The sequence below is a fragment of the Corvus hawaiiensis genome, chromosome 1 (genome assembly GCF_020740725.1).
Source record: "Corvus hawaiiensis isolate bCorHaw1 chromosome 1, bCorHaw1.pri.cur, whole genome shotgun sequence".
Lineage (NCBI taxonomy): Eukaryota > Metazoa > Chordata > Aves > Passeriformes > Corvidae > Corvus > Corvus hawaiiensis.
Window position 1 is genome coordinate 29,719,747 of NC_063213.1, and position 15,687 is coordinate 29,735,433.

A 15,687-nucleotide genomic window follows, 5' to 3' on the forward strand; every position below is an offset into this window, starting at 1 on the left:
CAGTGTGTCAACTAAATCACTAATTTGACTATAATTTGTAGATAAGAGATTTGTATGACAAAATTCAAGAAAAGATGATTGTATTCACTTTACTACTTCTGACAGCTCTGGAGCGACTTTGAGATAATTACCCTACAATTATATATATATATGTATATATATATATGTAACTTCTTGAGGTCCTGCTGCTTAGTGTTAAGAACAATTAATTAATAGATGTTATGGATGTAATGGAACAATCACCTTTCATTTGCTCTCGTGCTCATTTTTTCATAACAATTTTTCCATCTCCTGTCCCTTATCCTCAGAGGTGTAACTATAGCAACACCATTCCTCCAGAGTTATATTTATACTCTTATCAAAGTCCCCATTTTTTAGTTCTACCAATATGGAAAGATTGCAAGGAGTCTATTAATAGCATTTTATACCAAGTAATGGCCTTTTCTTACATTTTCCTTAGAAGAAGTAACTTGTTCTTAGGTCAGGTGTTTTCTTTCTATAATAAAGTTCACCGATGTTGACATCATCAAGAACATTTTCAGAGGGGGAAAAGTTCTGACCTATGACTTTACTTTTATTTATAGTGTTGCAATAATCATCAAAAAATTATAGAAGTCCTTGACTATCTCCTCTGAGCATTCTTCTGTTTTAGGGGTTTACTGCTCAGTCACAAGCTTCTAATTCCTTTTGAGTGTAATTCTGATTTTCTGTGCATTCAAAACTATAGCTCCATGGTTTAATACACCAGCATTTCCCACCTATTAATTGTTACAGGGTTTCTTTCTTTGCTTGTTGATTTCCAAACACATGATTTTTCAATATTTATTTATTTAGTGACATATTCCTATTGAGCTAACTGTATAGGTTGAAAACCGAATTAATTTTCCGGAAAGCTGCCATAAAAAAAATTTGTTATCCTAGGTAAAAGGCAACATTCTTACTCTTTTCTTTGGTATGTAATATTGATTAAAAGAACTGTGTATTTTATTCATTAATTAAAAAATACTTATTTGAAATAAAAGATAATTGGACTTTCAATTGCTTAGGTAAAATTTTTCAAGGGTGATTTCTACTTGGTTTTAATTAGAATGATTTTTAGGTTTTATTCTAGATGTATTTATATTTCCTCTTGTTATTTTTATTGTTCTCATTGTACAAGCCAAAATTTATACTGCTGTAGAGCAGATTTAGATCTAAATTAGCTGTCTTGAATACTGATAAAAGTGTAATTACGGCAAGACAAGGTTCCTGACAGGATATGGGGATCAGCATTTGCAGAGCCTCAACTGGTCTTGTAGCTTTTACTGAACTTTCTGCTGATTGCAGTAGGCTTCATTACCCTGTTACCTCTGTGAAAATAAAGGCTGTGTCTTTACACAGCTGCAAATCACTCTTGCTGGAATGCAAAGGAGGTCTGATATACGTTTGCTGGTATGCTATGAGCAAAGCACTTGTTTAAACCTTCAGTGTATACTTTAAATATGTATTTCCAAGTTATGGTACCCATTTCTTCAGAATAATGACTTCTATAGGGATGATGTAGAAAGGATAACCAAAGATTATTACAGGGTTGGTCAGTTGCCAGCACTGTTGGCCAATTTGACAGCTAATGAACCAATATGATATTGAAAGTCCATAATATTCCAATGAGCCAGTCATTAAATGCTGTAATGAAAAATTTTTGAAGAGATTATTACTGTTCTAAACTACATTTAGTGATTTGTAGTAGACATTTTCTTCTTGATATTTGCATTACAGAATAGCATCATAGAATCGTTTCGCTTGGAAAAGGCCTTTAAGATCATCGAGTCGAAACATTAAATTACAATTGCCAGGTCTACCACTAAACCATGTCCCTAGGCACCACATCTTTGGGGTTTTTGGATACATCAAGGAATGGTGACTCAACCACTTCCGTGGGCAGCCTGTTCCAATGCTTGGCAACCCTTTCAGTGAAGAAATTTCCTAATATCCAATCTAAACCTCCCCTGACACAACTTCAGGTCATTTTCTCTTGTCGTATCACTTGATACTTGGGAGAAGAGACCAACCCCCACATGGCTACAGCCTCCTTCCAGCTAGCTGTAGAGAGGGATAAGGTGTCCCCTGAACTCATTCTGTCCAGGCTAAACACCCCCAGCTCTCTCAACCTCTCCTCATCAGACTTGTGCTCCAGACCCTTCACCAGCTTTGTTACCCAGAAGACCCAGCACTTCTCCTTGTTGACCCTCATACGATAGGCATCATCCCATCCATCCAGCCTGTCCAGATCCCTCTGCAGAGCCTTCCTGCCCTCCAGCAGATCAACATTCCTTGGAGTCATGCGCAACTTGAAATCACTGCAGCTTGGAGTCACCTGTAAAATTCCTGAGAGAACTTCCCCTCATTCAGATCATGGGTAGACACTAAACAGAAACAGCCCCAATACCGACCCCTGAGACACACCACTCGTGACTGTCCACCAGCAGGCTTTAGCTCTATTCACCACCACTCCCTGGGCTCAGCCATCCAGCCAGGTTTTACCCAGCAAAGAGTGCACCTGTCCAAGCCATGAGGAGACAGTTTATACAGGAGAATGCTGTGGGAAAAGGCGTCAAAGGCATTACTAAATTCCATATGGGCAACATCCACAGCTTTTCCCTCATCCACTGAGCAGGTCACCCTGTCATACAAGGACTTACAGTTAGTCAAGCAACTAATAAATTATGAGGCAACAAATTTGGAAATTCTGTAATTCCTGTGTGTTTATCAAGCTAATTTCTACCAGCTACAAAGCCAGACATACTGGGGTACACTAGGTTAGTAATGTTATCGGCTGAACCAACAGAATACTTACCATACATTTTCTGCTGATATGTTGACTTGTTGCAGTGGGGATACTGCAACACGCATATATCAAACCAGGAGTCCTGTGGAAAGGAAATATATATGGACAGACAGATTCTTGATAGCTGTTTCAGAGATGTTTATTTCTCCAGCCACATGGCCGGAGCTCTGCCCAGGAACTGTTCCAGTCACGGGACCAAGGGTCCTTCTGCCCGCGCAGGGAACACAAACCAACCAATGGGAACGAGGCTGAGCAGGGGCAGGGAAACCCCGTGCCTGTGCCCTCAGAGCCCCTCTCCCAGGGCTACACGGCAGGAGGGGAGACCCCAACATTGACTTTTATTTGTATTTCTTTATATTGGTGGCTATAGAGTGTTATGATCCATTTTTATGCTGCTTAATGTTAATTTAAAATAAGTTGTGAATTGTAATTGAGAATATGAAAAAGGGAGTCTAACAGCAGAAGTTTGATAATCCTGTGGACTCAAATGCTACTTTCACCTTCATGCTGACCTCATGAAGCACTTTATTACATTCCTGGAGGATTAGGCTGAAAGCACAAAAAGCTTAAAATCAATCCAAGGCTAAAAGAAATTCAGACTAACTCTTTATCTCCCTACAAAGCTCATTCATTCACTGCCTCCAATCCTGTTTTCATTCATTTTATCAGGAAAAGAACTTCAGGGAAGTAATTCCTTGTAGCTGAAACACTGATCTGTAAATTAATTAATCCTCTCTTCCTCCACTAGACTCATTCACTTACCAATACTTAAAGTTGAGTTACATTTGTTATCCTTCAGTCAAATGGAAAGTTTTTATCTTTATGTTTTAGAAGACTGCGGATTATTGTAATTTTTTTTGACGAATCTCTTGACCTTATCTTCAGTACAAAAAAGTGTCATACTAAAACCATGTCTGTAATATTAAGTCAGCTAATTTAACACTGACCAGAATTTTGTGATCATTATAGATGAGGATGGGCTACATCAGTCAGAGTTAATCTGAACTTGGACCAGAGCTTTGTCACCATTCAGTTCACCCAGTGTAAAATGTGATTCTACGTCTACCTCTGGCTCGTGGTAGTGGTCAGCCTCATGATAGCTTACTTGGTTCTTCACAGCTCATCTAACATAATAAAATTCTGCAGTACATCTTGAAATCATTCTCAAGTTAATAGTAAAAATATTTTTTTTTATTTCCATTTATTCTTCTAAACCTTTTCTATAGTTTTTTCAAAATTCTTCTGTCTTCTACATATTCTACATATTTATCTGACCACATTTGTTGCAGGAACAAGGCAGTCTACCATAATTAGTTAATGCACATTCTTACAACTGGAGGAACTGGAACACAGAAATCTACTAGAGGCTAGATTGTCAAAGCATTTAGTGGAACCATTCTCATTGGTTCAATACCAGACATGATTGTAAAGGAGTGACATATCTAATTATCTATAAAATTTGGGCCAAATAATCCAAACAAAAGCATGCAGGAAGTGTAACCACATGTTGATATTATGCCATTAATCTTGAGGACCAGGCATTTCTTTTGCCACCAGACTCATTCACCTACTAATACTTAAAGCTGAGTTACAGCTGTTATCCTTCAGTCAAACGGAAAATTTTTATCTTAATATTTTAGAAAACTGAAGATTTTTTTGTTTTGTTTTTGAAGTTTTTTTGGCAAAACCTCTTGTATTTTGGTTTAAGATTAGGTTCAGGTTGTGGTCCCAAGAAAAAATGTCTTTGTTCCTGTTATATTTGCCACTAAAGAGTGGTTCAAGGTAGAGCTTTTACTCTTAAATTTATCCTGAAGTTCACATAGCCACATTCTTAGTCAGTGTCAGACTGACATTAAAGATGGCCAATTTAAAATATTTCAAAAGTTTTCATTGAGTTTAGAACTACAAAACACCTCAAGTTATAAATCGTGAATGACTACAGATTTAATGGCTGACATAAATAGATCCATCATTCCATTACGAAGTATCTGTTTTAATTACTGGAGAAACTCAATGTTATTAACAGAGTTCTTGGAAGGTTACTTCATAAAGGCTTCACAATTAATTTTTTCATCTCAAGATTAAGAGTGCAGATTTTGTCAACTTTATACCTTGTCATTCCTAATTTTACTTAAAAGACAGGGTTAACTGCCTTTTATGTGTTTGTGTCTTGAGATACACAACCCGAAACATAATTCCAAAATATTCCTCATTTAACCACCACACCTTAAAATAGAAGTGTGTCCCATCTCTTAAATAAAATAGTCATAACAATATAAATCATATGAATTACAGAAGATTGCGTAAAATGAATGTTAAGAAGGATAGCCTTTGGGTTTTGAAGACTCACAGGAAGCACAGAAATAGGAAGTCAAGATTTTAAACTGGAGATTTAAACTGGAGAGGTATGCACAAGGAAGTAGGTACCTGTTAATCAAGTAATAATGAAAATTTAATCTGTTGTGAAAATTGTTTAGGTCAATATACGGAGAATCTAAAAGAAATGCAATTAAAACAATGCAGAAAGGTAAGAACCAGGAGAGCATATATAGTATGAAAATGTGTTGTGTGGATGCGATCAAGAGAGAAAGGGGGGGAGAGAGCATTTCTTTCATTTGGCACAAGATTCAAGAATAACCTAGTACTTCAATCTCTGCTTTGTAATATTCTTTATTTTGAAATTGGTCACCAGAGGACAGTCTTAATCACTCCACCATTGGAAGACTGTTGATTGTTTCTGTGATGTTTTGGGGGGTTGATTCTCTTTGGGTTTTTACTTTTTTAAGCATAATTACTCAAAGGCTTCCCTTATCTAAGACCATGTGATTTTGTTGAAAGACTTATCCAGCTGATGAGATAAATATTGAGATTTAGGGGTCCTAGCAGATTTTGTCCAAGTCTCTCACACAGTACTAGTGAATGGAATATGTTTGTTTCATATCTTGCATTCTTTTAGCTTCATAAGGACTATAAATATTGTTTATTTAATCATTAAATAGGTAGGTTAAATGTAGCATGGTACAAAGAGGACAGGCATCCTTTCCTCATTAAGATAAGAAAAACATTTTTTTTTTATTTCAGTGTGGTGAAAGCAAGTTAATTTTATGTACTTATTTTTTGTAACTGAAACCGAGATCCAGTTTAAATACCTGTACTCACATTTACCTATAGTATATAACCTTTTGCCTGTGGCTGGCCAAGTTTCACAATGGTTATGCCCTACTATGGTTTTTCATATTTCTGAAACCTGAGTTCTGTTGTGGTGTTCTCAGTTGGCCTCTTATTCCTGGGTAAAGTACACTTTACTTAGGAAGCACAGTAAATAGAGTCTTTAATCTTTGAAACACTGTCAGAAAACAGTCTTTTCTGCACTACAAACTGGATTAATTAGTAGCCATTATAATTTCCAAGTCATGGATCTCCAAACAAGCTTGTAATAGGCTGTGCATTCCCTGTATATCTGCCACTTAGACAGAAAAATATTAAAAGGGTAAGATATGAAGGCCATTTAATTTTATGTTGTACAATCAAAAGGCTTGTAGCTTCCAGATAACATCACAAGGAGCTTAGTAACTGCTACCCATGAGCACATATAGTCCATGAATTATCAACTGATATAAAATACAGAAACCATCCACGTTCCTTCAACACATGGCCTTTGAAATATCATTGTATGCAATTACTGAGAGAAGGTTTTGTATCATCCAAGTCAGAGACTAAAATTTCTGGTTTACTTAAATCTAGCTTCATATGTGGCCAGACTCATTATTTTGAAGATGAAGGCCAGCTTCTCTTTCTGTCATTTCTCTGTAGCTAGATTTACATACACACATGGAGGTAGCTTAAGGTTGCTACAGCTCCTGCTCCTGACAAGTTTCCTGTGAGATCTAGGCAACTAGCAAAAACAGCAGATGTTGCCTCTCTGCTAGCAGGTCATTTACTTAGGATAAGTGAGTGGGGAGTCAGGAAAAAGGTGGACAATAAAAAGTGAAACCCACAAGAACTCTTTAATCTTCCGTGGCTTGGTCATCATATGAGTGCAACCAAGTACAGTTATTTGTTTGGTGGAAAGCAGGTGTATAGCTATAAAAATAAATACAACAATTTTCCCCTGAAAGTTATCGCATACTAAAGAATTGTCTCTCCTAAGTGTATCTTTAAATCCATCTTGTGAGAAGTACTACCCTTTAAGCAAGCCTATAAGATTCTAGTAAACACATTTCTTTGTCAGTAGCTCTGCATGAATTAGAAAAAACATAGTTAACATCTCTAAAGTAGACTATTTTCGCCTCGGTGGATGCTAAGGAAAGGAAATTGAATTACCTCAATGTAAAAGAACATTTGCAGGCATATGACATTATCATTATATTTTTTTAGAGAGAGTTGAAGAAATTATTATTTTAGTGCGCTGATTGTTGCACTTGCCATGCAAGGTCTCCCTATATTGTAACACTAGATGCATAAAATAAAGTTTTCTCAGTCAGTGGAACAGAATTTTTCATATTCTTTGGGGAAAAAAGTAGACTTCAGGAAATATCTCCAAGTGTTGAAGTATCTGTGGTTTCAAGACCACCTGCTGTATACTTTTAAAATGAGTAAGAATAAAACTCAGTGCCCAGCAGAGCCTGTTTGAATTCTAATAGCTTCAGTAAATGCTTCCTGGTAGAATGGAGAAACTCTGTCTTAACTGTTGCTGGCTCTACATACCTTTGTGGCAGGTGGGAATGTTCTCTCTTGTTGAACACCAATGGTAGGTGAACTGGAAATAGAGAATGAACCTTATTTTGTATGGTATTTTCATTCTTTTTACTGAATGAGCAATTTCCTTTTATTTGTGTTTCCACTTTGCACCAGGATTTCCAGGTAGGTTGATACTTTGGCATATGTAATAATACATCACTTCAGGTGAGACTATTTAAAGGTTTTCTATTGTTTTGAAGACTGAGTACAGGACAAGCTCACCAATACATTTCAGCAGCTTTGTGCCTGTTGGCACAAAGCAGCCATGAACCTGACTTAACAGACTAGTTAAATTGGTTTTATGGCCTCTTTGTGTTGTGGGAATATTGTAAAACAGCTGGAGTGCATTGCTGATGTATCTGGTCCTAAATTGCTTGCACGGTATGAAATGTGGTTGTACAGCTGTCCCATGGAGATCCTCTCAAAACAGCATTCATCTAGAGACACTGCACCAGCAAACTGGGGCTTTAAAGGAAGGCACCTGGTACATACCACATTAGGTAGCTTTCATCTTAGTGGACCTGATGTACTTCAAAAGCATCATTAATCTCCTTTCAGTTAAAAGAATAACTGACTGAGACATCAGAAGCATCTATACAAATATGGTGCAGATCAGATATGCACATTCAAAGGGAAGTGCCAGTCATTGCTCTTCCTGTGTTCTGGTTCAGATCATGAAAGTGTATCGTAACACACATTTTGAATGAAGTGAAGCACATCTCTGCACTCTGGTAGTAGCCCTACTGGATCCCAACAATTAATAAGCATTTGGTCTACAGGACTAGACTAGAATTTATCCAAAATACCTAGCCCTGTTCCCCTTTCCTCAATGGTGGAGTGCAGGTGCTTACTAATAACTCTTTCACTCCATGTCTGCTCTTACTTGTGCTCTGCTACTTGCTAATGCACACAGGCAGAGATAAGGAATTGGTCCATGCTACTGTCCACGCAGGAGAAATTCTAGGTTTCCTGAAACTACCTGAGTTCTTGCCATAATTTCTGGATGCTTGAGGTGGGATTCTAGCCCTTTGTGGAACCCAAGTTGAATTCCTTCCTTTATATGATATCACAGCAGAAGTTTTCAATAGGTTTTCCTCAAGTTTTCTCTTTTGCAACTTACCTTTTCTAACAACTTTATTGTAATAACATATTCTATCTCCAGCTGCTCACTACAAGAATTGCTTGTATGTTCTGTGGATCTAGAATTCTCAGAGTCTGCACACACACACACACACACACACACACACACACACACTGTCTTTCCCCTCCCCACCAAGAATTGTGAATTAAGACTTACTGGGTAGTTTTTCTGAGGCAACAGGTAATTCTGCCCTTAACACAGCAATGTCAACATAAAGCTGGTGCAGGGACACTGTTCACATAGGTAACTCTTGAGCAACGTCATACTCCGTGACTGTCAAGACAAACCTTGTTTGTCTCATATTTCCCAAACGCTTACTACTGAGTGTCATATACTCGAGACACACCTTTGTGAGAAATTCATGGTGATGAGCATTAGCTATTTATATCCTGCTCCGTAATGCAGTGCTTCCACTTAGCTGTATATTTTATCTGGTATTTTGGGGGAGGTTGAGCCAGAGATGAGCTCTCCTGCTGTAGGGAAAAGATGAGATTTTCCAACTCAACATCAGAGGAAGAAGCAATGCTGAAGATTAATTGAATCAATTAGAGGAAAATACAATATGCTGACTTAAGTGCATAAACAATGGGGTTTCTATTATCGTCCTATGTACTTATATTTTAATTACCATCAGTTTGTCAGCATAAATCTTCAAGCATTGCACATTACGAAGTGCTAATTAGTAAATGGGTGTCGCACTGAACATTGGCTTTAGTTTAAAAACTGATTGAAGATTTGATCAAATCCTCGACCCCAAAAGTCACATTGTTTAGGCCAGGTGGAGATGGTATTAAGAAAATAAAATGCTTGTACAAACACCTGTTATATCATAGAATCACAAAATCTTTCAATGGTTTGGGTTAGAAGGGTGTCTTAAAGATCATCTAGTCCATCCAACCCCCTGTTGCCATGGTCAGGGACACCTTCAACTAGATCAGGTTGCTCAGAGCCCAACCCAACCCAGCATGAAACACCTTCAGAGATGGGATATCCACATCTTCTCTGGGCAAGTACCTCACCACCCTCACAGTAAATATCTTCCTAATATCTAATCTAAACCTACTCGCACTCTGAAATCATTCCCCTTTGTCCTGTCACTGCATGCTCTTGCAAATAATCTTGCCCCATCTTTCCCATAAGCTCCCTTTAGCTACTGGAAGGCTGCAATTAGGTCAGCCCAAAGCCTTCTCTTTCCCAAGCTGAACAATCCCAATTCGCTTGCCTTTCCTCATAGGAGAGATGCTCCATCCCTCTGATCAGCTTGGTAGCCCTCCTTCAGACTCATGGATATGATAACTATCAGTAGATGAAATTCGAAAGCTACATGCAGATTGCACACTCAAAAGTTGCCAAAAATAAGAAAATACATAATTAACCTTCTTAGTGATCTTTTCAGTAACCAGTAATTATCCATAGTGGTTTAACTGTCCGGGTGTCTCAGTTATTTTAATCTAGCTTTCATCCAGGTCCTTTGATTAGTTCCATAAATCCTTTTGTTACTTTCAACAAACTATATTACATAAACAGTGTTTGGAAACTCAGTTTTTCTTGGATAGTCAATTCTAATTTTTTTTTTAATTTATTTTTTAGATGCAATGTGACAAACTATATTTGCGTGATCGATTAAAAAGGAACACTGCAAGGTCTTCCTGCTGTCATTGCAGGGTCTTTGAGGGTGGGACTCTTACTTGACTGGATTTACATTTGTGTAACGGTTTTGCTCAGAACCGAGTCAGATTTGAGTTTGAAGGGTGGAATATAGTATGGAGGCAAATAAGCACAGGATTTTAATTAACAAAATGAAATCTAGAAACTGGTCATTCATAGGATTCCACTATTGTATCTCTTCTCTGTGATGCTCCGTGACAAGACCCAAGAGAATGGCCTGAAGTTGTGTCAGGGGATGTTTAGGTTGAACATCAGAAAAAGATTCTTCACCCACAGGGTAGCTGGGCACTGGAACAGGCTCCCCAGGGAAGTGGTCACAGCACCAGCCTGACAGGGTTCAAAAAGTGTTTGGACAATGCTCTCGGGCACACGGTGTGACTCTTGGGGATGGTGCTGTGCAGGGCCAGAGTTGGACTTGATCCTTGTGGGCAACTTTCAACTCTGCTTATTCTGTGATTCTGTGAAATAGTAAATATAACCGTTCTTTGGTGAGGCCAACTAATACCCATACCCACCCACATTCTGGAGGACCAGTTTCTAGATTTCATTTTATTAATTTAAAAAACTTCCTACGAAAAGTGTAAAAAAAAATAGGTAAATTTTTCATGTTTTCAGAGACTCTGTAGCTGTAGCAAAGCCTTTTCCATGCATTCACTTTATGTCATTAAGTAATGGATTCTTACAACTGAGAGATGTCACATAGATTTTGCAAATTTGTAGGGCCAAATGACATTACATCTATGAAGCACAGTCTATTTTTCTAGCAACATTAATACTTAAATCTGTTTTTCATGCTACTGTGAATTCATATTCTGTCTGAACTAAGGAGATAAAATTTGTGCTGATAAAATTATCTTCTGTACTGAAACTTTCAACGTAAAAGCAAATCTGAAGAATTTACTATTACAGAGAAAAAAGATGCTTTTAATCTTGAGCAATCTTTTGATCAAATCATGTTTTTCTAGCTTTATCCTGTATATAGTTTACAGCAATTCACAGATGGCTGTCCATTCACATGGCCAAGTACTGATTTATAGTAGCATATTTTTAAAGATAGACCAAGGAGAAGGAGCAATTGTGGATAACTCATGAGAAGCAAAGCAACACAGCAAATCACTAACCACAGGTAAGGTTTGCAAAGGGGCAAAATGTCAGTTTTAGAAAATTGTCTTTCTCAACTTGAAAACCCTAGCAAGTATCCAAAACCAAAGAGAGCTGTCAGTAGAGAGAGATGTTGAAGAAAATTGGCCTCAGTTACTATGCTACAAACATATTTATTCCCATTAATATCACTTATTTTTATATTAAGCAGGCACTTTTTAAGTAGCATTCCCTAGTTTTTCAATTAAACAAGTTGATTGACGCCTATCTGATACACATAGATAATTTACGGTTGGTTGTCAAGGTGCTTGTATATGTTTTCATTGTACAGAAGTGCTCTCAAGACTATGGTTTAAAAAAAAGACTTCCAGGGAAACAGTGTCATTCTAGCCATCCTATGTTTTGCTGGATCTTCATATTCCAAATCAACAGGCAAGTGAGATATTACAAAGGACTGAATAGTAAGAAAGTGCAAACTAGATTATTCATTTTAAAAACCCTATGGCTTCATTTGTGTTTCTATATCTGTACATAGAATCTTAGCATTGGGCTCTTACTATAAAGGGAAATGTTTAATTAATTAGGAATTAATATAATCATTATGTAACTATAATAAATAATTACTTATATACTATATTATATTAATATATAATTAAACCATTATCTGTATAAGATTTGAATGGTTTTGCATTCACCAAATGCACAAGTAACTTTTCTCAAAACTACAAATTCTTTTTTTGAATGTATTCTTCACAGAAGTTAACTTTATTGCTGCTCTTTCATATCTGATATGTTAACACTCCACTCTAAAAAGACATAAACAGTTGTTATTATAGTGATATAATAATAAAATAATTATTATATTATTCATGCCTTTAATTAATACCAAATATACATATTCAGATGAGCATGGGTGAACATAGACAAAATGTCCAGCAGCAGAAACTTTATTGTATTACATATCTGCTTGAAAATTAAGTACACTTTAAAAGATAGTACATTTTCTGCTGATCTAAGTCAAGTTTCCATGGGGTAGGTAAATCTAAAAGGTGTTGGTGCAAGCCTGAAAGTAACTGTCTATGTCCATGGCCCAAAAATTTCTGCGGCTTTATTAAAATTTCTGTAATATAATTTTTCTTGTGAGTGTACCACCTCTGAACTATCAGATTGTTTCTAAAATATGAGGGAGGAAGATATTCTTCATTGTAGTAACAAAGGCTTCAAAAAGATTAGACATGCATTAGTTTTACAGAAATCCCTTTTCAAAAAATATTCACATGAATAACATGATAATATTATCACTAGAAAATTATAACAAGCACTGAGTCACAAAAGATGTCCATGGTTGTTTTGAACTTAGGGCAAATAAACATTCAGTTGCAAAACAGGTCAAAACAAAAATATGATAGACCATTATCTGTATAAGTTCCAGATTTTTCTGTATTCACCAGCTGTGCATGTAACTGTATTTTCTGAAAACTACAAAGTATTTTTAATGTATTCTTCCCAGAAGGTATATTTATTATTGCTCTTTCATATCTGATCTATTAACACTCCAGTTTAAAAATTATATACAGTTAAACTTTACACAATCAGCTGTTCAACATATATGTTGTGTTCAAGAGTGGTATAATATTCTATTTATTTTTCCATTGAAAAATAATCTTATTTATGACCATAACACAGAACTAAATCAAGGAGGTTTACTGGAAAAATGTTAAATCCATTTCACATGACAAAGGACAGTGTAAATGATCCTCCACAATCGTATTCGCTGATCCGAATGTGATGTCATTTGATTCTCCATAAGAACATAAGAACCTCGCTAAAAAGTAATGGTTAGAGAAACTGAATGGGCCATTTTGCCTATTTCCTCACAATCTGTTTTCAGAAAAATTTTGACTCACAGATGAAAGGCATTGCTGATTTCTTTAGTCAGCTTTGTCTGAGGCAGACCCATATCAGACTTTAGCTTGCAGGAGCTGGCATACAAATGAGGTGAACCAACCCAAGCAACTGCCTGAAATTGTGTCACTAAAACATAATGGACCTTATTCCTTAGAACAAACTTCACCTCTAGTCATTTACCTGTCAGGAATCTGTATTGGGAAATTGTTGACATGCAGTCCATCCAAGTGCATGAAGATACAAGAGACTTCCAGTAATACCCAGTAATGGGGTACACTGCATAAATTTCTCTAGCTGAAAATATTTAATATGGGAGAAAAGACTGAACAGTAATTTGCAGGGGCCTTCAGAATAGAGATATAACCAAGTACATACATAAACAGACTTCTTCCCAAAAGCCTAGCCAAGAGTGCTGGCTATTAACAGAACATTAGTAGTAACATTTGTAGTCTAAATAACAAGTAATTAGCCAACCACATTAAACAATAATGAGAGCTAGTAATCATTTTTTTATCAGCAAAATTAGCCTGGACTCATTCTAAAACAACACTTAATACAAACAGCTTAATGAATATGTAAAAGGTAAAAGTTATGCACAGAACCAAATGTTCTCTGCAAACCAAAGATAATTACTGTATCTTGACTGTTATGCATGAACTTCTATAGAACAGTCATTTCCCCACTGTTCATTCTTGTGCATGCATAAATTATGGCAGTTTGCTGTTAGTGTCTCCAAAGGACTTCGTTTCATATGAGAATGAAATAAATTGCTGATCAATTTTGATAACACTCTTTGATCTGAATTTTTGATACACAATCTTTGAGAAGCCTATCTAAAGAATAGTAATAATCAAATATAAATGGAAAATATTTTTACGAGAGTATAAGGGCAAAACTGATGAAGAAGTAAGGGAAAGAGAGTATAAGGGAAACTGATGATGAAGTGTGATGGCCAATAAGATGATTAAGGGTTTGAGCACCTCTCTTACAAGAAAATGAGAATTGGGATTGTTCAGACAGGAGAAGAGAAGGTGACGTAATTGCAGCCTGAAGTGCCTGAATGGACCATAGAAGAAAGATGAAGAAAGACTTTTTAAAAAATGCGTATCATTACAAGACAAAGGGGAATGGCGTCAAACTAAAAGAGAGTAGGTTTTAATTATATATTGGGAAGAAATTCTTACTGTTAGGGTGGTGAGACACTTGAACGGGTTGCCCAGAGAAGTGGTGGATATCCCACCCCATTACGTGTTCAAGGAGAGCTTGGATAGGGCTCTGAACAACCTGGTCATGTGAAACATGTCCCTGCCCATGGCAGGAGGTTAGAACTATATGATCTTTAAAGTCCCTTTCAACCCAAGCCATTCTGTGATTCTATGATAATCATTTAATATGTCCTGGAAGCTATGCCTCTGTGACTGAAGTTATCATTCCTGGTTTTGTCTTGTGGGACAAAAGACTCAAACAATATTTCCAGTAAGTGTCTTTTCAAACAATGCCATTATCAAGAAATTAGACCAAATCCTATGTGTTGTCTTTAGCCTCACCTGCCTTGAAATTGAGCTGGTATTCCATGACAGAATTCTTCTGTTCAATACCCTGATATTTGTCTGTATTTTCTAAGGTAGACCTTCCAATTCAGACAGAACTAGCTTCTTCAAACCTGTTGAACTGAGGAAAAAACTCAGTCCCTTTTACAGCACCTTCTGTGATTTATACACTATTATACACAGTCTGTGTCTATGCTTAGAAATACAGTATTTGTAGTACCTTATGAAGAAGTTAGATAACACTACAATAGAATTAGTACAGGTCTTGACAACCGAAAGCCAGAGTTGATTAAGTCAAAGTGTGGCAAGTCAGCATATATTAAAATAGGCAAAGGCTTTCTGAGGAAGTGTTTTTAGTATTCTGTGATACACCTTCAGCAGCTTCAGTAAACCTCCACTCATTTCTACTCAATCATTTGACATGATGCCTCAGGACTGATTTAAATCAAGTCTTTAGAAATTTGGAGAATATTAATTGTCTCACCTCTGCAATTCTCAGTGCTACTGAGATTTTTCCCAAATGTTACTACAGTGTATTTGATGAACACAAATGAACTTGACATGGCCAGAATATATTGCCCAATCCTTTTTTATACTGTCTTCTAAATAACCTTTTTTTTTGATAAATAAGAAGGCATGAATGACAAATTATACATGAGTATTTTTAAAGAGAAACCTACTACTACTGAAAATTAGGCACTTGAACTTCTGCTTTCATTTTCTGAATTTCCTTTGCTTTCAACAGCACTGGC

General features: G+C 36.6%; 1 protein-coding gene across 1 annotated transcript in view; it reads left to right on the forward strand.

Moving 5' to 3' along the window:
- The window catches only part of CNTNAP2 (contactin associated protein 2), a 1,047,411-nt gene that overhangs the window by 795,838 nt on the left and 235,886 nt on the right, over nucleotides 1-15,687 (forward strand). The gene's annotated exons all lie outside the window — the stretch shown is intronic.